The 23378-nt window shown below is 50.6% G+C and overlaps 1 protein-coding gene across 6 annotated transcripts in view; it reads right to left on the reverse strand.

Moving 5' to 3' along the window:
- ZNF236 (zinc finger protein 236) overlaps nucleotides 1-23378 on the reverse strand; it is a 2444547-nt gene that overhangs the window by 335544 nt on the left and 2085625 nt on the right. The window lies entirely within an intron of this gene.

The following is a 23378-nucleotide window of genomic DNA, read 5'->3' on the forward strand; positions in this document are numbered from 1 at the left end:
GAGCGTGGGATCTGAACAGGATCTGTCATCTTGCCGGAGAACTGCGACCACTGCATCTTGAGGACCCATTGCAGGGATCTCATCCACAGCCTGGCCTCTGGCACCAGAAAAATGCAGGAAGCCATGAGGCCGAGAAACCTTAAGAATTCGTAAACCGGGAGACTCTGGGCATGTTGAAACTTGTCCACCATCTGCACAATGTGATGAGCCCTTACCTTGGGGGGCCAACACTTCCCCAAGGACGTATCCAACACAGCCGCGATGTACTGGAGCTGTTGGGAAGGTGTGACTTCTTGAAATTCAGGGAGAAGCCCAGCCTGTGGAGGGTGCGGCAGGTGGCACCGAGATGATCCAAAGCTAGCTCGGGAGAGCGTGCCCAGATCAGCCAGTCGTCCAGGTAGGGGTCGACGTGATACCCCCCTCGCCTGAGGTACGCTGCCACCACCACAAGCTTGGTGAAGACCCTCGGGCGGAGGTCAATCCGAACGGCAGGATCCAAAACTGAAAGTACAAGTCGCCAGCCGCAAACTTCCTGTCCGCAGGATGGATCGGCACATGGAAGTAAGCATCCTTGAGGTCCAAAGACACCAACCAGTCTTGAAGTTGAAGGGCCTGGAGGACTTGAGAAAGAGTGAACATCTTGAACTTGTCCTTCCGGAGGAGTTTGTTCAACCAACGCAAGTCCATGAAGCGTCTCAAACCCACGTCTTTCTTTGGAATAAAAAAATAAGGGGAATACCACCCCTTGTTCCTCTCCGCTACAGGCACCAGTTCTATAGCGCCTTTCTCCAGCAGGGACCAGATCTGCTGCGCAAGGAGTGGATCCGGAAGCTTCAGAGAGTTTCCCCGTTGGATTGGCGTGAGGCCGCTGAAGGAAGGGAAGACAGTAGCTGTGGGCTATGGTATCCAACACCCAGGCATCTGAAGTAATGGCCCGCCATTCTTCGAGATGCTGAGACAGTCTGCCCCCAACTTGGCCAACCATGAGACATGGCCTCATGACTGTTTTGAAGCGGCTGCAGCAGTGCCTGAAGGCAAAGAGGCAACTGCCTGAGCGGCTCTGGCACCACGATTTCCCCGTCCACCACGGGTACCTTTCCCCTTGCCCCTTTGACTGGCGACCCCTCTCGTACTACCAAAGGAGGAGTAGTACCGAAAGGAACCTCCCCTTCACTGCTGTCCCCTTGGACGAAAAGGTGGAGGTTGACGCACCACATCGCTCAAAGACTTCGCCGCAGCTTTTGAGGTCTGCAACCTCTCAAGGCTCTTGTCAGCCTTGCTGCCGAATAAATGTGCGCCATCAAAGGCCATGTTGAGAAGACGGGCCTGCACATCCGGAGCAAACCCCGACTTCCGCAACCACGCAAATCTGCATACCACGGTGCTCGCAACCATGGATCGGCTAACACTGTCGGCCGTACACAAACCCGACTGAAGGGATTCGCACATACCTAAACTAAACCTAAGCAAAACCTAGAAAAATGACCAGAGCGTCACTGTGCTAAAGTTGAATCTAGAATGTGTACCTAATAGCGTCACTGTGTAAAAGTTGAACTTAGAAAGTGTGCCCTTATAGCGTCACTGTGTTAATTGCTAAACCTAGAAAATATGCCTAAAGAGTCACTGTGTTAAAGTCGAATCTAGAAGGTTTTTCCGAACATCATTGAGTGTGCCCAAATAGCATCACTGTGTTAAAGCTGAACTTAGAAACGTGTCCTAATAGCTTCAATGTGCTAATGTTGAATCTAGACGCTATTCCAACATCATTGAGTGTGCCCAATAGCGTCTCTGCGTTAAAGCTGAACTTTGAAGTATACCCTAATAGTGTCACTGTAGTGGAAATTAATTTAGTAGGTGTTCCCAACATTCACCGAGTGTACCTGATTGCATACACTTACTGATTACCACAATATCCCATTACTACGCTGACTCTCTTACGCCGGTCAAGTGGCACAGCGAGTAGAGCGCTCGCTTTGACATCCGTGCAGAACTTGCTAACGCAGGTTCGAATCCCGGCAGGGCCAAACTCAGCCTTTCATCCTTCCGAGGTCGATAAATGAGCGCCACACAGCGTGGGTAATAATAAGAAGCGCTCAGATACCCAAGGATTCGTAGCGCTATATAAATGCGAAATTATTATTATTATTATACACCATCGTTCAACTAGAACACAGCAGTACTATGACACATTCGGTAAAGCAGTTCTCATACTAACATTACCCATCAAACTACCCATCATCCTTATAAAACAGATAGCTAGCACACACCTGCTAGCTTAGGCGTCTCCTCAGGCCTAACACAGTCAGAACTCAGTCTGAATGTCCACCCTCCAGACTGAACACATTCAATTGATCTCCTCTGCACCACACCTACCGTTAAGAAGCAGCTATCATGCAACAGCCACACCAGCTGCACACATACCTGGTGCACCCACACACTTTAGGACTCTCTCTCTCTCTCTCAACCGACTACAACTGCGGTTCCCGAGGGCGTTCAACCTCCAGTGCCTTGAGATCATACCAATGGTACATAAGGCGCTATACAAATGAAAATTCCTTGCCGTCTTTCACGAGAGCAAGGAAACCATCCCTTTCTTCCCCCTCGGGAATATGCTCATCTCCCAAGGAAACAATTCCAGAGTGTGTGAAAACCTTGCCAAGGCACACGTGGAGTTAGCCGATTTCAAGGCAATGCTCCCAGCAGAAGAACAAGTTACTTCTTACCTTGTAACGTTCTTTCGACGGGATGTTCCTCCGACGTATTCCTCATCTTAGATATCTCCTTCCAGCTCTGCTGGCCTTGGAAAATTTTTTCTCCAGAGGGCGCTGCGCGTCGGCGTCCTCCGAGTTGATGTCCCTCGACAGCCGCCGTATCGACGTCATCCTGCCTATAAAAGCCGCGCGCAGCGTCCGTTGCTCAGTTCCGTTTTGTAGCCCACAATAATACTTTCTGGACTAACTAATCACCCTGAAGGAGCGTAAGCTGCAACAACAAGGGAAGTAGAACTGCGGGGATGGATGGGAGGGTCGATGAGGAATACGTCGGAGGAACATCCCGTCGAAAGAACGTTACAAGGTAAGAAGTAACTTGTTCTTCGAAGGGATTGTGTCCTCCGACGTATTCCTCATCTTAGATAGGCTCCCATAGCAGTATTCTATTATCGGAGGAGGGAGTACTGACTTCACGCTGTCTTCTATTGATGAATAGAATGCAGTACAGCCCTTCCAAACCTAGTCTCTTGACTGGAGGAGGAATCCAAATTGTAAAAACGTGCAAAGGTATGGACATACGACCATGTAGCGGCCGCACATATGTCTTTAACCGGCACGCCTCTTTTGATGGCCGATGAAGCTGCAATACCTCTGGTCGAATGAGCCCTAAGGTTTTGAGGGGGCTCTTTCCCTGCCAGTTTATAACATTCCAGAATGGCTAGAATGATCCATCTGGAAATGGTCTGCTTAGTTATTGGTAGCCCCAGCTTGTGACCTGCGTAACCTACAAACAGCTGGTCTGCCTGTCTTATCCTGGCTAGTCTACTGATGTAAAAACTTAAAGCCCTCCTAGGGTCTAGCCTGTGTAACCTCTCTTCCTCTTTCCCCGGGTGAGGAGGAGGATAGAAAGATGGTAGGGTAATCTTCTGAGTGATATGGAATTCAGAAACCACCTTTGGGAGGAAATTAGGCTTCACTTGCAGGACAACTTTGTCTTTGTGAAATATTGTGTGAGGGGGTTTACAAGAAAGAGCTTGTAATTCGCTCACCCTTCTAGCAGATGTAAGTGCTATTAATAAAACAGTTTTAAGGGTAAGGAATCTTAACGAACAAGAATGGAGAGGTTCGAAAGGTGTACCCATCAGGAAAGTTAGTACTAAGTTTAAATCCCATAGGGGAATTTGCAATGGTCTTGGGGGATAAACATTGGTTAACCCCTTTAGAAACTGTATTACCAAGGGTAATTTGAAATAGGATGGTTCTTCCGCAGTACGCTTAAAGATGGATAGCGCTGCGAGATAGCCCTTAATGGTGCCAACTTGAAGGCCTGAATTTGCCAAATGTAGTAGGAAGGACAAAACCATTGGTGTACCACATGAAAAAGGGTCGATATTCTATTCTCTACACCAGCTGCAAAATCTGTTCCAACGGCAGCGGTATAAAGACTTTGTTGCTGGCCTCCTTGCCGAAGGCAACACCTCCATAACATCATCAGGGAGGTCCCAATCCTTGTACCTCAGCCTTTCAGAAGCCAAGCGTGAAGGTTGAGGGTTTTGATGTCTGGATGGAGAACCTGACCACCCTTCTGTGAGAGTAGGTTCTCTCTGAGTGGAAGTCGAATTGGAGGGCAGATGGACAAGTCTAGAAGGTCCGGGTACCACGTTCTCCTGGCCCAATCTGGGGCAATTAGGATCATGGTTCTCCGGAATCTTCTCAACCTCCTGATCATTTGAGGAATGACAGGGACCGGTGGGAACGCGTACAGAAGCGGAAACTCCCAGTCCACTATGAACGCGTCTCCCAGAGCTCCTCTCGGGGGAAATTCCCTTGAGCAGAACAGGTCGCATTTCCTGTTTAGGCTGGTGGCGAACAGATCTACCTGAGGGATTCCCCAAAGGGCGAAGATCTCTTGAAGGACTTCCTGAGCTAGCTCCCACTCGTGGGAGACTGTGTTCTGCCTGCTCAGAGCGTCCGCTGTCAAGTTCTTCTCTCCGGCTAGGTGAACTGCCGATAGAGAGATTCCTTCTTGGATTGCCCAAAACCAGAGCTGCATCGCCTCTCTGCACAGGGGTAGTGATCCTACGCCTCCTCTTTTGTTGAGGTAATGCATGGCCACCGTGTTGTCCGTCATTATCAGGACGTTCTTCCCTTGTACAGCTGGCAGGAACGCCTTCAGCGCAAGTCTGATGGCTCTCAGCTCTAACAGGTTGATATGTAGTCTGGACTCCGATGGAGACCAACGACCGCTGATGGTCAAGTCGTTGGCGTGGGCTCCCCACCCCGTGAGTGAGGCATCCGTGACTACTGTTATCTCCGGCCAGGGTTGCCAAAACGGTTCTCCTTTCAGAATGTTCTCCTGACAGGCCCACCACTGAAGGTCTCGAGCCACCCTGCCGGGAACCTGAAGAAGATCTGTCATTCTCCCTGAGAATTGTGACCACTGAGTCCTCAGTGCCCACTGGAGGGATCTCATTCTCAGGCGAGCCTCTGGCACTAGGAAAATGCAGGATGCCATGAGGCCTAGCAACCTCAAAAAGTCGAAGGCTGGGAGACTTTGGGCATGTTGGAACTTGGTAACCATCTGTAGAATATCTTGAGCCCTCACCTCTGGTGGCGAGGCTTTTCCCAGGGAAGTGTCCAGGATCGCTCCTATGAACTGGAGTCTCTGCGATGGTATCATTTGTGACTTCTTTAAATTGAGGGAGAAGCCCAGTCTGTGAAGGAAGTGGCACACATGATTTAGCTGGATCTGAGCTTGTTCTGGAGAAACAGCCCTGATCAACCAATCGTCCAGGTAGGGGTAGACGTGAATCCCTTCCCTCCTTAGACTTGCAGCCACTACCGACATTAACTTGGTGAAGACCCTCGGGGCGGAGGTCAGCCCAAATGGCAGCACTCGAAATTGATAGTGAGAGTTGCCAATTGCGAACCTCAGGTATTTCCTGTGTTTGAGATGGATAGGCACATGGAAATAAGCGTCCTGAAGGTCCAGAGATACCAACCAGTCCTGGAACTGAAGGGCCTGGAGGATCTGAGAAAGAGTGACCATCTTGAATTTGTCTTTTCTGAGGAATTTGTTCAATTCTCGCAAGTCCAAGATGGGTCACAGTCCTCCGTCTTTCTTTGGAATGAGAAAGTAAGGGGAGTACCAGCCCTTGTTCCTCTCCGCTACAGGTACCGGTTCTATGGCACCTTTCTCTAGCAGGTCCTAAATTTCCTGCAAGAGGAGCGGATCTGGAGCTTTCTGAGAGCTGATCCCCGGTGGAAGACTCTGAGGTATACGTAGGAAAGGCAGGCAGTAACCTTGGGCAACTGTTTCCAATGCCCAAGCATCTGACGTGATAGCCTGCCATACCGCCAGATGTTGAGTCAACCTGCCTCCTACAGGTGTCCTGTGAGGGAAGTCCTCAGAGTGGTTTTGGGGCGGCTGATGCAGATGCCGATGGTAAAGAGGTACCTGCTGTTGCTGCGGCTTTTGAATATCTACTTCGTCCACCTCGGGTAGTTCTTCTTTGTCCCCTTTGAGACGGTCGTCCTCTACCTCTTCCGAATGCGGAGTAGAAGCGAAAGGACTTGCCCCTCGCAGAGGTTCCTGTGGGACGAAAAGGAGTCTGACGGATTGCAGCTCCTAGGGATTTTGCTGCTGCTTTTGAAGTTTGCAGTTTTTCTAAACTGTCATCCGCCTTTTTCCCGAACAAAGAAGAGCCATTGAATGGCATGTTCAAGAGCCTGGCTTGCACATCTGGGGCAAAACCAGACTTTCTCAACCAAGCGAATCTCCTGGTTCATGTACTTGCCGCCATTGCTCTGCTGATACTGTCAGCCGAATCAATGCCCGTCTGGAGGGATTCGCACATAGCGTCTTTACCGTCCTGTATAATATTCAGGAACGCATCCCTTTCTTCTCTCTCCGGGATGCAGTCAGCCGTTGTAGAAGCACACTCCCAAAGTGTATGGCTGAACCTAGCAAGGGTGCAAGTAGCATTAACAGATTTTAACGCCATGCTACATGCTGAAAAGACTTTCTTTGCCATAGCTCATATTTTTTATCGTCCCTGTCCTGTGGGACGGTAGGATAAGCCGTCTTGACATCGGTAGAGGATGCTGCCTGTACCACCAGACTTTCTGGGGATGGGTGTTTAGACAAAAACTCTGGGTCTGTAGAAGATACCCTGTACTTTGTAGACAGTTTTTTATTTACTGCTGGTACTACATCTGGGGTTTCCCAGTTTGTCATGATCTTTCTCTGAATAGCTTTAGGAAAAGGCACCACAGGATCCTCCTGTGGGCCTTTGTCAAGAATATCCGTGAGGTCATCTTGTTGGAAAGATTGTGAAGGTGCAGACCACCCCATGAACTCTGTGATCCTGGCCATTAAGGCTCTATAGGGGGTTTCAGCATGCTCCCCCGGGTCTGGCTTAGCAAACTCCACCTCAGGGGAAGTGTCTAACCCACTTGCCTCATGTAAGGAATCATGAAGATCCTTTAACCTGCGCTCTTCAGAGGAAAATTCCTCTCTAATTGGAGTTACAGGTCCCTGCAACTCAAATGTGTCTTCCTGTTCAGACAATTCACCCTCTTCCAAAATGGAGGACATAGTTCTCAATTGTTCTGAACTCATAAAGGGAGTAAATCCCATTTCCAAGGCAGAGGGTGCCGAACTTGTCATTATCGGCCTCAAAAATGTCGATGTCGTCGACGCCGACGTCGAAGGCTTCGAGCGTGGCGTCGAAAACAAAGGCGGAGGCCTCGAAGACCTCGACAGAATTGGAATTCTACTCGACAATCTCGAAGCCATCGACGTCGAGGACCTGGGAATAGTCACTGGGTGTGTCGTAACCGTGACTTTTCTTGGCGTCGACGCCGGTGTCGAAGCTGGCGTCGAGTCGACAGACCCGTGTGTCGAAGGTCCCTTCGACAACGGCGTCGAAGACATCGACCTCGACGGAACCCTCGTCGACGGAACCTTCGAGGAAGGTTTGGAGGACATAGTCCTACTCGAGGGTTCGAGACGCGCTCGAGAGGTTTCCTTTGCCGGGTACTGCGACTCGCGGCGTTTTTGACCTTCGGTTCTTTCGACCAGAGCATCGCTCTCGGCAGTCTTCGAGGGGGTCGAGGCCGCTTTCTCGAAGACGCTCATCATATTTTTTCGGAATTCCTCCCATTCAGCCCGGGAACTATGTTTCGTGGGGCAAGGGATTCTTTTTGGCGAAACAGAGGAAGAGGAAGACGGAGAAGGGGATCTTCGATGTCTCCTCTTCGAGTACTTCGACCTCGAGGAGTGATGAGACCCACTCCGAGACCTGGAGCGCGAATGGTGACGAGGAGACGAATGTCTCGACTTCGTCGACGAAGAAGAAGAAGCTTTAAAAGTCTTACCTTTCTCCAGCTTCCCCCTACGCTCCTTCAGGGCCTTAGCTGTCATGGACATACAGTCCTCGCATTCCGAACAATGGTGTTCAGCTCCCAAACACCACAGACAAACTCTGCGAGGGTCAGTCAATGACATCTTTTTCCCACAATCTCGACATTTCTTGAAGCCGGATCGAGGAGTTGTCGGTTCCGACGAGGAAGCCATCGAGTACGGATCGAATGACTCGAGGTAAATAGGATTAATCTAAGAACTGAGCAACGGTATTCCGAGGCACTGAATAAGCACGGAAAAACGGAACTGAGCAACGGACGCTGCGCGCGGTCTTTATAGGCAGGATGACGTCGACATGGCGGCTGTCGAGGGACATCGACTCGGAGGACGCCGACGCGCAGCGCCCTCTGGAGAAAAAATTTTCCGAGGCCAGCAGAGCTGGAAGGAGATATCTAAGATGAGGAATACGTCGGAGGACACAATCCCTTCGAAAATACCTTCTGGGCCCAACCGTCGAAGCGCTTGTCCCTATCTGGAGGGATGGTAAGGTACGCCGCCTGCCTCGAGGTGGCCGCAGCCACCTGAACCACCCAACTCTCAGGAGTTGGGTGAGTAGATAAATAGCTGGGGTCGCTAACGGAAGGGTGGTTTTTCTTAGATAATTTTTATTCACAGCCGGAAGAGATGCCAGGGACTGCCAAGCAGCTGCCACGCTTTTCTGCAAGGTAGAATGAAATGGCAAAACAGGGTCAGAGGACGGACCTTGTTCCAAGATGTCTGACAGATCATCCTGCACAAAGTCTTCCGGAGGACTAGACCACCCCAGATACTTTGAGACTCGTGCCATGAGTCTCCTATAAGAAGACTCTGAATGAGCCCCAGGCTCAGGTCTACCAAACTCCACTTCCGGGAAAGTGTCCAGTCCACTTGCATCATGGAGAGTCTGCCTCAACTCCTCAAACTGACTGCTCCCAGAAATAATTGGAGCATCATCAAGGTCACCAGGTTCCTCAACCTCAGACCTTTCTTCCTCTTTAAAAATATCATCCAGAGGGGGTTGAAACCCAGGTCTGGTGACAGAAGAGGGCCTGGAGGCCAAAACCGGCCTCACCGACTTTGATGTAGCCTTCCTTAGAGGATCCACGATGTCTAGGTACTCCAACAGCAAATTTCAAGAAAAAATCCCCAAAAGCGCCAATAGCGTCGAAGGCTTCGACGTCGAGAGCGTCGACCTCGACACCGGCCCGAGCTCTCAATAGGTTGCTGCGGTCTCGCTGGGGACAAGGACCGAGACCTAGAGACACTTCTCTTGTGACCCTTCGATTCCTTGTCCGTACAGGACCTCGATGGCTCCCGATGAGTGTTGCATCGAGTTGTGCGAGCCACGGAATAAGACCGATATTGGCCAACTTTGTCCGAAGACGCAACCGGACCCGTGTCCTGCGATTGAAAAATCGCCATCATGGATTTCTTAAACGCTGCCCATTCCTCTGGAGTCGAGGACTTGGTAGGGCACGAAACCTTCCTTGAGGCACCATCCTCCGATGAGGACCGGGAAGGCGAATGCGCTTCTTTGAGTGCCAGGAACCACTCTGGGACTGAGATCCCCGGGAATCCTTCCGAGGCAGAGAGTCGCGCCTCGAGTCATCCGTGGAAACTCCCTTGGACTTGGAAGTCCGGGACTTAACAGGCCTAGAGCCCCTACCTACCTGGACCTTCCCCTTCCGCTCCCGCAAGGCCTTGGTAGTCAGCGACTGGCATTTCGAGCAGTCGTCAGTGTCGTGCGACTCGCCCAGGCACCACAAACAAATGCGGTGGGGATCGGTGAGCGACATCTTAGACTTGCAGTCCCGGCAGGTCTTGAAGCCGGACCACGTAGTAGGAGGGGTCGATGAGAAAGACCTCTTCAATGAAGAAAGCACAAGAGACGTGCCGAGTCTTACGAAGTTAACAAGTTCGTGGAAAAAACGGAACTGAGGCTACGGGCGCTGTGCGTCCTATTTATAACATCCTGTGACGTCATCGAGGAAGGCCCTCGAGGGACATGGTCCCGACACCGTCGACGCAGGACGCCCTCTGCCGAAAAAGTTTCCGAAGTGTACAGCTGTGGACATTACATGTCAAAGATATGGAATGCGTTGGAGGACACAATCCGTTCAAAACATCTTTATTCTCAAAATGATGATCAATATCTCAATGTCGGACGGGGTGTGGCTTGGTGGCTGCATGAAAGGACGCTCCTCGTAGGGGCTCCCGCAGATCCGGCACTGATGATTGCGGGCGGACATGCATGCCCAAGGCACACCTGAAGGAGCATGAATACAGCGGGCATACAACGAGTGTGCAGACAGCGCGTGCGATGGCCAGCAGGCGAAACCGGAGCTGAATTAAGAAACAAACTGCCCGCGACGTGTGGAATCCAAGATGGCCGTTGGGGAACGAAGGGCCATAAATGGTCTGCGAGGTTGCGGTGGACTGTGCTGGCCAGCGCAGTGCATATCATGCCCATACCGGAGGACTTGAGGCATCCTGCTCGAGAGCGGCCGGGAGAAAGGAGGACCCCGCTGGGCCAGAGAAGAAAGTAGCGGCCAGCGAAATACAGAGGAGCGCCGGCGGACTTTGGACCTGAGGATGCAGAGACCCATCACGGCGACGCATGAACTGATGATCCTGGTCAGAGCAGTGGCCCCCGCAGCCCCTGTACCTGAGGGGGGCAGGAGTGAGGACAGAGCGGGTGGCGCTACAGGGTTATGACTGGAAGTGCCGCACTGAGGCACAAGCGGGGCAGCAGAGCGCTGTTCCTGGCCCGGAAGTGCCCAGGACCCGCTGCGCCAGAGTGCTTGGGGTTCTGAGGTGCCCAGCGGGGCCCTGAGGCCGGGTGACTCCCGTGAACACTGGGGCTTAATGGCTTGGAGGTGAGGGTGGGCTCCTTCAGTGGAGGGCTTTACACGGCGCAGCGTTGTGACGGGGGCTAGCGAGGAACCGGAGACACAGCAATACTCGCCCAAGAGAGCGGGGCCCGGACTGGGCTGAGCTGACACCGGCGAGGGACAGCCGCGAAGCGGCTTGCGATCGGAGGACCCGCGGGGGGTTCCGGTTGGAGGTGCGGCGCAGGGGCGCACAGGAGGGGCACATTGAGCTGTTTGTGGAGACCGGGGCGAAAAGACAGAGGGTGCTGGGGGTTGTGCCTGGTGGGCCCCTTGGCTGCACGCACTCGCAGAAAGCGAACATAAACCCGGCCCTGAGGCGTGTGCAGGGGCAAGAGCCCCCCACACTGCGGGCCACCCACAGCAGCTGCGTAGTTGCAGACACCAACGCAGGTGGGTGAATATGGGAAACCAGGGAGCTGGGACCGGAAAACATAGGGGAGATAACACGCCCCTACGCCACTAAGCAAGAGCAGGAAAGTGACCAGTGGGCCGCTTGAAAAGGGTCCCAACTCAGAAAGGTACTGCAGCCTGCGCTTGGAGGCTGGACATCAAGGCCTACCCCAGGACACACGCAGTCTTATAGGGATACAGAGTGGGTAGAGTGTGACGGCACTGGATCTGGAGCAGAGAGGGAAGACACTGTTGTGGGTCGTGCAGCCGGGGGGCCCTGTCGGGTCCCGGTGTAGTGGTGACTGGGGTCAAGCCCGCAGCAGCACATGTGAAAACAGACCCACCCCGGAGGGGCCACGGGCAGCCTACGTGAACCCCTGACACGGCTGGTTTGGTCCTAGACACCAGGCACCGCTAAACACGGAGTGGGACAGTAGGAGCGGGGCCATTAGGTCGGCTCACACCTGGTCGGAGCGGCACGATGGCCACCAAGAACATAAGACTAAAGGGCAAGTAGCCCACGCTGGACGATTACGCCAAGACATCGCCAGCTGCACAAGGTGCCAGGAGCAAGGTAAAGCCTGCCGCAGGGAGCGCGGAGGTGCTGGGCACGATCCAGGAAGTGCTGGCTGCGATCGCAGACTTTAAAGTTGCCTTGAAGACCAAATATATGCTGCTTTACCCGACCAAATTGAAGGTGTTCCACAAGAACAAGACCCTTTTCTTTGAAACCCCGGAGGACGCTATGGGGTGGCTGGATATGCAGAGCAGCCCCCAAGAATCGGATATCCAGACAGGAGGCGAAGAATGAGAAGTAATATGCGGCGGCGGCACCCAGGGGGGCGTCACGCAAGACACTGGGACTGGAATATAGAGGGGGAAGGTGTTGCTTGGGATGAACATGCATACGCGATCCGCTTGCACTACAAAATCCGAAACATCAAAGCGGGAGCTACTGGGAGCAAACCCTTGTACCCCCATAGCATTAAGCTTAGTTAGGTCACTGGTAGTCTGGTGACACCCTGCTGGGTTCTTGTCCTCGGGGACTCTGAGGAGGGACCAAAAGCGGGTGGGCCTGAGATCCAGGGATGGAGCTGGACACTTGTTGGGGTAGGGGGGGAGGGGGCAGGTTGTGTGCAGTGGGGTGTAGTTGGGATAAGGGGGGGGGGTTGTTGGGGTTGGGAGGGCAAGGAGCCAGACGCAGTGTTACCAGGAGCAGAAAGGGAAGCTACGGGGAGAGGCCGGATACCGTGTTCATGGCATCGGGCAGTCTTAGGGTGGTGAGCTGGAATGTGCGGGGCCTCAATAATTACATCAAACGGAATAAGGTGATGATGGTACCTCAAAAGGATGAGAGTCGACATCGCTTTATTACAGGAAACTCACCTCACTAAAGAAAAACTGGAGGTGGTTAAGAGAAAAAGGAAGGGAAGCGTTGTGGGAGTCATATACTCTGCATACGCGAGGGGAGTGGTTATATGTGTGGCACTGCATGTGCCGTTTCAGCTGCTTAGGTCCACCCGGAGGGGAGAATGGTGGTGGCAGAGGGGCTTCTGGAAAATCGAGAAGTGAATGTTGTAAACCTATATGCCCCCAACCAGGACACAGCAGCTTACTTCAGGTCTCTATATGGAAAAATCTGCCCCCTGTTGGGTGGGGCGATACTGTGGGGGGGGGCGATTTCAACTGCACCCTGAACCCCAGGGTGGACAGGTCAGACGGTAAGCTGGACAAACCGACCCCAGCAGCCAAAGCACTCGGGCATTGTTGTCAGACCTCAAACTGGTGGATGTATGGAGGAGGTTGCACCCCTCAGATAGGCAGTATTCGCATTATGCAGCCCCACACGATCTGCACAGCAGGCTGGACTATGTGTTCACCCCAGAGGAGATAGTGGGAGAAATAGTGGGAGCTGAATGTAAGACCAGGGTGTTCTCAGACCATTCCCCCCTCGTCCTGGAGTGGCGATACCACCCCCCTAGGGCGTGTGTCCCGATGTGGAGGCTTAGGGCTGAGTCCCTACAGGACTCAGGATTCCGGGAGGACCTAAGGGAGGCCATCACGGAATACTTTGAGATTAATACAGGGAATGTGCAGTCGGTGGGAATGGTATGGGAGGCATTCAAAGTGGTGGTGCGGGGGGTCGCCATATCTAAATCCAAAGGGCTCCAGGGTGGTATTGAACGGGAGTTGCAGGATACGGAGGGGAGCTAGAGGATCTGATGAGCAAAGGGGGGACCACCCGGGAAGATGGGAAGAGAATAAGGGAGTTGCAGGGAGCTAGTGAGGAGCTCTGGGATAGGCTATGTAAACTGAAGTACAAGAAATACGTGGAGAGGCAGCATGCGGGCGGGGATAAACCGGGAAGATTGCTGGCCTGGTTATATAAAAAAACAAGACACCCCGGCCAGTGATTAGAGTTATTAAGGGAGAAGATGACCAGATTTATGACACACAAAATGGGGTGAACAATGAGTTCCTTAGGTATTATACCCCTTGTACGAGGATACGAGCGAAGACAAGGGCGGGGAAATTTCAGAAATACTAGAGGATATGGGTCTACCCACTCTGGACGACCTGGAATGAGCGAGCCTAGAGGCCCCAATCACTGCAGACGAATTGGACGCAGTGATCCAGCATCTGCCCATGTTTAAGGCGCCTGGGTCGGATGGACTGCCTAGCGAATTCTACAAGGTGTACAAGCAGGAGCTGCTCCAGCCGCTGCTGGCCATGTTCAACGAGGCCTACGAGCGGGAGGAGTTGCCAGAGACCCTGCGAGAGGCGGTGATCATTCCACTCTTGAAACCGGGCAAGCCGGAATCAAATTGCAGGTCTTACAGGCTGTTGTCAATGTTCAACCAGGACAGCAAAATACTCGCAGCGGTACTCGCCAACAGACTCAAATTAGTGATTGGCAAACTTATACACCCAGATAAAACAGGTTATGTCCCTGACAGAAATATCACTGACAACCACAGGAGGCTACACCACATCATCGAGCAAACAGTGGGTGACCCAGGCGAAATAGCCATTGTGTCATTAGACGCGGTCAAGGCCTTTGATTCAGTCAAATGGCCATGGCTGATGGCGACCTTGAGAGGATTCGGGATGGGGCTGGGGTACATGAGATGGGTCAAGATGCTATACAGTAACCCGATTGCAAGGGTAAAAACGGGCACAATCTCTGATAAATGGAAACTCAGTAGAGCGACCAGACAGGGGTGCCCATGGTCACCTATGCTATACATCCTGGCGCTAGAGCCGTTGGCAGTTTGCCTTAGGCAACAATACGGGGAGGTGGGGATCCAAACGGTAGGAGGGTCACATTTGATCTCGTTATATGCTGACGACATGCTCCTCTACCTGCACTACCCGGAACAGAATTTGCAATATGTACTAGAGGTGATGGAACGATATGCCACCCTCTCGGCATATCGGTAAACCCGGGGAAGTCCAGTGTGTTCCCCTTGGGGAGATACAGGGGCATCCCGCTTGACAAGCTGCCCATCTTGCAGAAACCCTTTTAGATAAGAGACGTTCCGATACCTAGGCATAAATATATACTACAGCGTAGAAGCAGAGCACAAACACAACACAGAGAAGGCGATAGAAGGCATGGTGTTCTGGTCCAGATTGCCCCTAGCCATGATGGATAGTGCAGCCTTGCTCAAGATGGTTGTGCTGCCCAGACTGTTACACTTTTTCGTGAATGTCCCATACCTGATCCCCAAACGCTTTTTCGTTAAACTTCACAGCATGTGTAGGGGCTTCCTATGGCATAACTCCAGAACAGGGTGGCTCTCTGGAAATTGCAGGACTCGTGTGAGATGGGGGGCATCAACCTACCGAACTTTGAATTGTATTACCTGGCGGGACAGCTGTTATTCGTGGCTATGTGGTTGTCGGAAAATGAGTTGGCAGAAACTAGGCTTCTTGCGAAGAGACCTGGCACCGTATTTCCTTAGAGAGACGGTATGGTTGCCAAGGGCGAAGGTGGCGGGGAAGGGTAGGTTGTTGGTGCTCGGCTGGGAGGTTTGGCGCAGAATGTGGCTAACAGTGGGTGACCCGGACCCGCTTTCGCAACAGGTCCCGCTGGTAGTGTTATGGGGGAGGGGGGAAATCCCAGTTGATAAAGGGGGTTCGCAAATACTGGGAGCCAGTGGGCCTGGCCACCCTGGGGGATATATGGCAGGAGGGGGAGGCAGTAGGATTTCAGAGCTTGATGGAGGAGACCGGGGTGCATAAAGGCCAACATATAACGCATACTAGAATCATGAAACAAGTGCGGGAGAGGTGGCCTGAGGCGGTACTTGCGGAGCAACCCGACGCCACCGTAGAAATGATGTACGATATCTCGGAGGGTGGGCACGAAATATCCCGGATATATGAGTTACTGGGCAGGAGGGGAGCTGCTTCAGTTGAGACACGATTGGGAGGAGGATGTGGGGGAACCCATGACGGATGGCCAATGGGAAAGAGCCCAGAGGTACCACAAGAAGGTGCCCCGGAATGCGAGACTTCAGCAGATACAATTATACGTCACCCATAGGGCATACCTGACCCCCGGCCGGATAGTCAAGTTCGGGGGTTCGGCTGCACAGAATTGACCCAGGTGTGGGGAGGAGGAGGCCGGGCTGCTGCATATGTTCTGGGCATGCCCGGAAGTGGGCAGATTCTGGATAGAATTGAAAATGAGACTGGCTAACAGCGGGGTGGTGTTTGACGTTGGTTCGGCTTGGGCATGTATGCTCGGGAGTTTCCCCAGGCCCCAGAACCTTAAACATATTAGCAAGATGAGGGACCTGGCATATATCTTGGCCAAGCGCAGAATCGCTATGGGCTGGAAGGCGGCCCACCGGCCCAGACTGGAGATGTTGTGGGCGGACCTCTTGAAGTGGGCGGAGGCAGAATCAGTGGCATGGTATGGAGCAGCTACCAGGGGAGGGGAGGAGGAAGTAGGTCCCCTGATGGCTTGGAGACAACGGGTGGCCTCAATGGCAAACCCCCACCTGTCCGAGGGCGAAGCAGAGGATATGGAGGGGGGACGTCAGAGATACATGAGGAAGCTCAGGAGGAGGGCACGGTTAAAACGGCTCCAGTTAATGGGGGTAGGGGGAGGGCAGCAAAGTGTAATCGATTTTTGATATTGATTGTGAAATGTCCTACATGGTTGTAATGTTTGGAGTGTTAGTTGATTTAAAATAAAATGTTAAAAAAAATAAAAAATAAAAAATCTCAATGACGCTTCTTGGAAAATAAGCAATTCAACAATTCTTCTTGATTCACAACAGTTCATCAGAATGGCTTCCTCCTTCAAAATACAAAATATTTCCACAATTCGTCTGGTTTCACAATAGTGTTTTGTTCACAATGGTTTTTAGCACAGAACATCAAACACAACAGTGACCTTGCCACTTCCGTTCCTTCAAAACCTTCAACCACAATGCAGTACTTCTAAGTCTTCTTTCTGGTCCACTAACTTGCCAGGACTTCCACTAACAATCTCTGTCCTGGTACACTCCCCTGCCAGGACGAAAGCTCCTAACACTGCTATAGGTACTCTGTGGTAAGACTTGCTTGGCAATTTTAGAAAAAGTCTTTGACTTTCAACAACATTAAGATTCACAACTTCATCTGTGAAGACGCAATACACATTTTGGTTGTTCAACTGATTTATTTGGCATAGGCAATGCAGGTTATGTTCCTCTCCCCCTTGATACTTCTCACAAGGAAAGCTTCTCTCCTGCCACTCTTTATCTCTCACTTTGACATCAAACTACTGACAAGGTCTCTTTATCACATTTGACTTTATTTGGCTTAGGTGGGTGCCTCTTCCTCACTTTGGGAAAATGTGTTACAATAGTTCTGCAATGTTGTTCCCTTGCTACATTTCCAATGCGGGCTATACGTTTGCCAAAGTATTGCTCCTCTTTTCTTTGACGATGCAAGTTTATAGCTTGTTGTTATTGTGAGGCTGGAAATGCATCTGAGGGACAGGGCCTCTGAATCCTTGTCCTTTATTGCTTTTTTATCATGTGTTCTGATTTGTTTTACGTGCAGGAGTTCATGTGTGACTCCTGGCGGTGCGGCTCTTTATGTATTTGGTTTGGTGAACAGACCCTAGGGATACCCTTATGGCACCCATGGGTTAGAGTACAACCCTGTACTTCTAGTGTATGTTTTTAGGCACCTGTGTGTGGCCCACAGAGCAGGGTATGGGCTGATGGCAGCTCTGTGCTGAATTGACAGGTGCCCTGCGCGTCCTCCATTTTGGGATGCCCAGGCCCTGTCATTGGAATCAGTGGATTCCTGATGGAGACAAGATGGCCCCCGTGGCCTCTTGCTTTCCATCACCTGTTACCTTGTTTCCCGAAGTCCCGGGAAGCCCTGGCTCTGTCCCTTCCCCCCGACTGGCTGATGGGTGGAAGTTCTATATATGGTAGTGTGGGGAAGTCCAGGCCAGACTGGCTGGAGCCTTCCCAATGACTGTAGGTTGTGGGTACGCCCGTGAGGTGGGACCTAGGTGAATGGAGTGTGTGACGATACGCATTCTCTGTTATGGGTGTCTAGTATCTGGTATTCAACACAATGACTGAGACAGCCCTGACCGAAACTGGTATGAATGCAGTGTGTAGTGCTGAATGGCAGAGTGCTTGTCCAAATCCACATTCTGTGTTGCGAGTGTCTGGATGGAGAAGAATGGCCTGAATGCACTGTGCGCCTGATTGCCCTTCTGAGTGATTGGTTGCATGAGTGTGGCCCAGCACAGTGAATGTGAGATCAACAGTACATCTGGGGGCCTCTCACTGCTAGAAATCGTTCAGAAGCTGAAGTTGATACTTGATGCTTAGTCGCGAAGCCGAGCCGGAAGACTGTGAACCGCTGGTCCCTTCTGTGTAATCTGAAAGCTGCTGTGCCTTCAAGAACTGATCCAAGAGAGGACCTGGCAAGGAGTGCACTCAAGAAGGGCCCGTCGATTTCCCCGATGAAGAACTCTACAACACAAGGTACATTTGGGTTGCAAAACTATAGAAGAAGATAAGACTCTAATAAACAATATATGGACTGGTCTTGTAGTGCATCTTCATTTACATGTTGCCCAGGTGGGTGGATCCTCATACAGAACAGTGTCTGGTTGGTAGGGACTCAGTATTCTGTCAATTGTCTAACCAACTTGTCTTCCTCCTAAGTCTATGGTTGATATCGTTTTGCTGTGTTGATTCATATGCTATTTGAACTGAGTACAGTTGATGCATTTTAATGGAATCAAAGCAATCATGGTACCACCTAGAACTGTATATATACCATTTTAGAATTGTCGGACACAACGCGTATTATCGTGATAGTGTATATAACATTGAACCTTATTTATATAAAGACTGTTTTAACTAACATAGCCTTCAGGAAAGCCATCAAAACTAGCCTTTTTGTTTGACATTTCCTCATGTACTTTCCATGTTCTGTATGACGCTGTTTTTTTCCTGTAAATGTAACCAAACATAATGCATTAAGTAACTTTTGGGCTGCATTGATGTAACCCTTAATCAAGCCTTCCTACGTTCCCTTATAGCGCCTCGATGCATTTGGGCTGTAGTGCACTCTATATATCCAAAAATAAAATAAAATAAAAAATAGTGTGTAGACATTCCTTTGTGTGTGCTTGGGGACTACACTGTACTTAAGAACCAGCCCGCATCACCTCCTGAAAAGCTAGGCCTTGATTGCTCGTCCATTGCTACCGTAATAGAGAATCTTGGCTGGGGTCTTCTGTGCCTCTCCTCTACCATATAGAGAGCAGGAGTACATACATCCCCCACCAGTGGTTGCTTTACACTGTAATATTGCGCCTTTTTGTTTTGATAGTAATAGTTGTAACCTTGCTTTTCTTTTAACAGAGTACACCTACCACATAAACTTCTTGCATTAGTTTGGTATTCAAAATAGTCACTAGCAGTCAGCCTTCGACTATGGAACACACAGGGGTCACCTAATACAGGCAAACTCACTGATATCGTCTCGGGAGGATAGCTCAGGGGCAACGGACTCGCCTTGGAAGCAAGACGATGCAGAGCAACACAGGTTCGATCTCTGCGTCCGCGCTTAGAAACCTCTGGGTATTAAGCGTGTTATAAATAATCAATCAATGATATCTCCACACATCAATTCGTACCGCTGCCTCTTCTGTAGACTCCTGAATGCCTGACGGCCGCTTTCCTGTGGCCCACGCCGCTTGGAAAAGGAGTCTAACTTGCTTCTCCTGCAGTCTCGTGCTCGCCAGCCACCGGGACCAGGTGCATAATAGTGAGAGCTCCTCACGGGACAGCCTGTCAGAATACCACTTCCCGCTGCGTGACCTCAGCAGTTCAAGAGTTTCCCTCTGAAGACCCTCTCAGGACCGAACTTTGCTTCCAAAACACCAGCGGCTCTGGCTTTTACAGTTTTATGCAACTGCGGCTGATAACTCCTGCTTCCACTCCACCTGTCACGACTATTACCCCAGACCCCCACTGGCAAGTCCACTTGCAAGTCCACTTGCCAGGTAGGATCAGGGCTTGGGGCTCCATCAAGGCCTTGAAGGCCTAGCATCCACTCCCAAGACTCTCTTGGGGCCAGTCCTGGCGCCTACGGCGCCAGGCTCATACACTTTGAAGAACATGTGTAAAGAGGGACTACTTTTTTCATTTGGGCCTGAGCCAACATGGAGGCACCCACATAGCTTGGTTCCTAGGAACTAAGGTATGCTGTATAGTGTTTTGGGTGTGGTGGCCTAGGGACTACTTTACCTGGACTACTTTGTTGAGGCTATTTAAACCACACCCGAACAAGAAAGCACGCTTCGTGTTACTTTGCAGACTGCAACGTGACGCTTACAGTGTCCTGTGATACCCACAAGCCTCGGAGAAGAAGAACCTGCAGAGGAGACAAAAGGGACAACGTTAGCAGCATCTTGCCTGCAATCTCCATCCTGTTATCCGCTCTCAGCTCCAGTGAACAGCTTCTTCTGGACTCTGCATACCTTCCAGACCGAAAGACCTGAAAGAGGGAAGGAGAGGACAATATTAGAGAAGGCATATTCTGACAGTGCTAAACCACAAACAGCACAAGAAGCTTACCTGGCTGGTCGCCTCCCGGCTGGCACCGCTCCGGAGTGCCGCACACGCTGGAGAAGAACCGTGACCTGTAAGGAAGGAAGAAAACAGGTTAGCAAAGGCATTGTAGCGCACATCACGCACCATCATTTTCCGGCGAGGCCCAACTCAACCAGTTCGCCACGCTGAAGCTCTGCACACCTATTGGAGAAAAAGACATTATTAAACAAGAAAGGCATGCACAAATAACGCTATACAGAACTGCTGCAATAAGACCTACCTGAGAGACATTGAAACGGGCACGCGCCAGTGAAGTAACTTGGCCGCACACGCCCACACAAGACGCCGCACACGCCCACACAAGACAACGCACCCCTGCCAAGAAGGCAGGACGGAGAGCACGCCTATTCCCAAACAAGGTGAGGAGAGGGCCCAGAGTGGCTGAAGTCACACGGGGTGGTGGGAGGATATTTACCTCAGTTGGCCAGTCTTGAACTCAGCCCTCCTGTATTTTCAGGCTGAATATCCTCCATAGACAACATCTGGGAAACTGGGGAGAAGATACCTGCAACCAACCTGGGCTGAGTGGCGTCCCCGTGGATATCAGGTGAGCGTAACACCACCTTCTTTTTCTAATGGCCTACACCTAAGGAGGTCTTATATATTGAAAAGGCCCAATCAGGTGTGGGTCATTAGAACCACTAGACTGCATCTTGCAGTTTGGTGCCTCCGAGTCTCTCTTCCTCTTCCCAGTATTTAGGGCATGGTGGGACTTGGAGTCACCAATGTTCGGATTTCTTTTTGTATAAAAGGCCTCAATTTTGTAATGGGCCATCAAAACCGTAGGGCCTCTAGGGAAGTTAGAGGGTTCTCCCAATCATTCTGACATGAGACCCCCCTCATGTGAACCCAGGGTCAGGATCCGGAAGTGTCTGCCTTTCCCTGGCCACATGAGATGGGTTCCAGGCCAGGGTTCTTTGGATAATCACCTCTGATTCATCACAGCAGGCAAGCCATTAGGAGGGTTCCATGTAATAATGACCCCTCCAAAATATGGTCATAAAAAAAAATAATTAAAAATCGCAGAAAAATTGCAGTTTTTTTGTGGGGATATTATTACATGGAACATGTGGGGGACACCCCTGTAACCCCCAAAACCTTTTTTATTTTTTCATGGGGAGCGGTCCCGCAAACCCTGCCTGCCCCTGTCCCTATTTATATGGTCACCTATATAATGTCACCACAACCTTTTCCCAGCGACATTATATATAGGGATATTATTACCTGATACCCTTTAGGAGGGGCTTCTGCTTGTTTTGATTGTCCCTTATCCACTCTCGTCCCTCGTTACGTTTTTCAATTGCTCGGTATTCACTTAACCTGTCCCATCCATCCACTCTGACTATACTCCTTTTCAGCCAGAGAGGGAAAGTTTTTTTGTTTTTTTGTTACCAGAGAGACTGCGCAGTGGTCCTGAAAAGGGCCAAGTGCACTCACCCTGCAATTATTACTCTCTCACTATTTACATAATGGGCAACTTCACCACACCACCCCCAACCATATCATGTTAATCTGCTCCTGTTTTATTTTCCCTATAGATGTCTTTTTTTAATGCTATACCCTTCAGAAGTATGTTCGGATTTGGACTACACCAAGGGGGACACACCTGAAACCTCCAGGGTTTAATTACATAATCGAGGATATCTAAATCACCTCTCCCAGTATTTTGGCAGATCCTATTTTAAGGTAGAAAAAGTAGACAATCGCCAAAACCACAGCAATAAAGCAGGCAAAAACAATTAAAATAACATATCCCACCCAGAACCTTCAACCTATATTAACATAGTCCCTTAATAAATCACTCTTGGGCTCATGCATGTCTGTATTACTCTCGGCTCCCCAGAGCTGCCCCACATCCTCACACTTAATCCAAGGAAGTTTGTAATAAGGACTCCAACCTTGTTCCTTGGTGGTTACAGGGGGTTCTTCTGGCAGTAGGCGGTCATCCAGCCCGGTGGATGACCACCGGGCTGGATCGGGAGACAGGTCAGAGTTGCAGCGCCAATCTGTGCTAAAAAATAATAAGTCTTCATTTCTTTGATGAGGTGAGCAAAATGGCTTTATTACATGAAGTCTTGCAAGACAAATGGACAATATCCCAGCATTACCTGTTCCCAATCCACCCTCCAGAAGGGTCCATTTATGTGTGCTCAAGTCAAATGACCCCACAACGTCGCAAGGCACTTACCAGGTCTTCTGGTCTCCAATTTCCACTTTAATCCTCAATTATAACAATAGATAGTTTGTCTCAAGGGATTAATCCATTGTTTATGTCCATGCCCATAGAGTTCTACATGACTAACTAGTTTCGGGTAAACATGGCGACTGTGATGCATTTCCAGCAACATCCTCCTCACGTGAGGAGAGTAGGCCTCTGCCCACATGACAGTTTCCACTGTGGACGAATGTCTCTTTGTTAGCGCTGGTATAAACCGGTAAAGATCTGTTTGCATCATCAAGCTCATGGACCTGCCCCAGTAACCCTGAGGTTGGCTGAAAGTCCATTTTCGTCACTTTGCAGTGAATATTTGCAGTCCGGAATGGCAACAACCAGCATTGGCTAGTACCATAATGAATGAGGAAATCCTAAGCAAAGTTCACTGGGATTTAAGGGAATATAATAAACACTATGGGCACATGGCTGACATCACAGTGAGGCATAAAAAGGGTTTTTCTTTATTTTCTCTTTTCCATTTCCTTGTTTTATTTGATCAATGAAGCTACTCCTGGACCCGCCCCCTTCCGAACAGCAATTCCTCTTATTCCCATCTTTCAACATGTTATTTTATGATCTGATTTTACTTATTTTATTCAACCAATTTTATTGCCTGGG

This window comes from Ambystoma mexicanum, chromosome 5q, assembly GCF_040938575.1.
Source record: "Ambystoma mexicanum isolate Mex_15411 chromosome 5q, UKY_AmexF1_1, whole genome shotgun sequence".
Lineage (NCBI taxonomy): Eukaryota > Metazoa > Chordata > Amphibia > Caudata > Ambystomatidae > Ambystoma > Ambystoma mexicanum.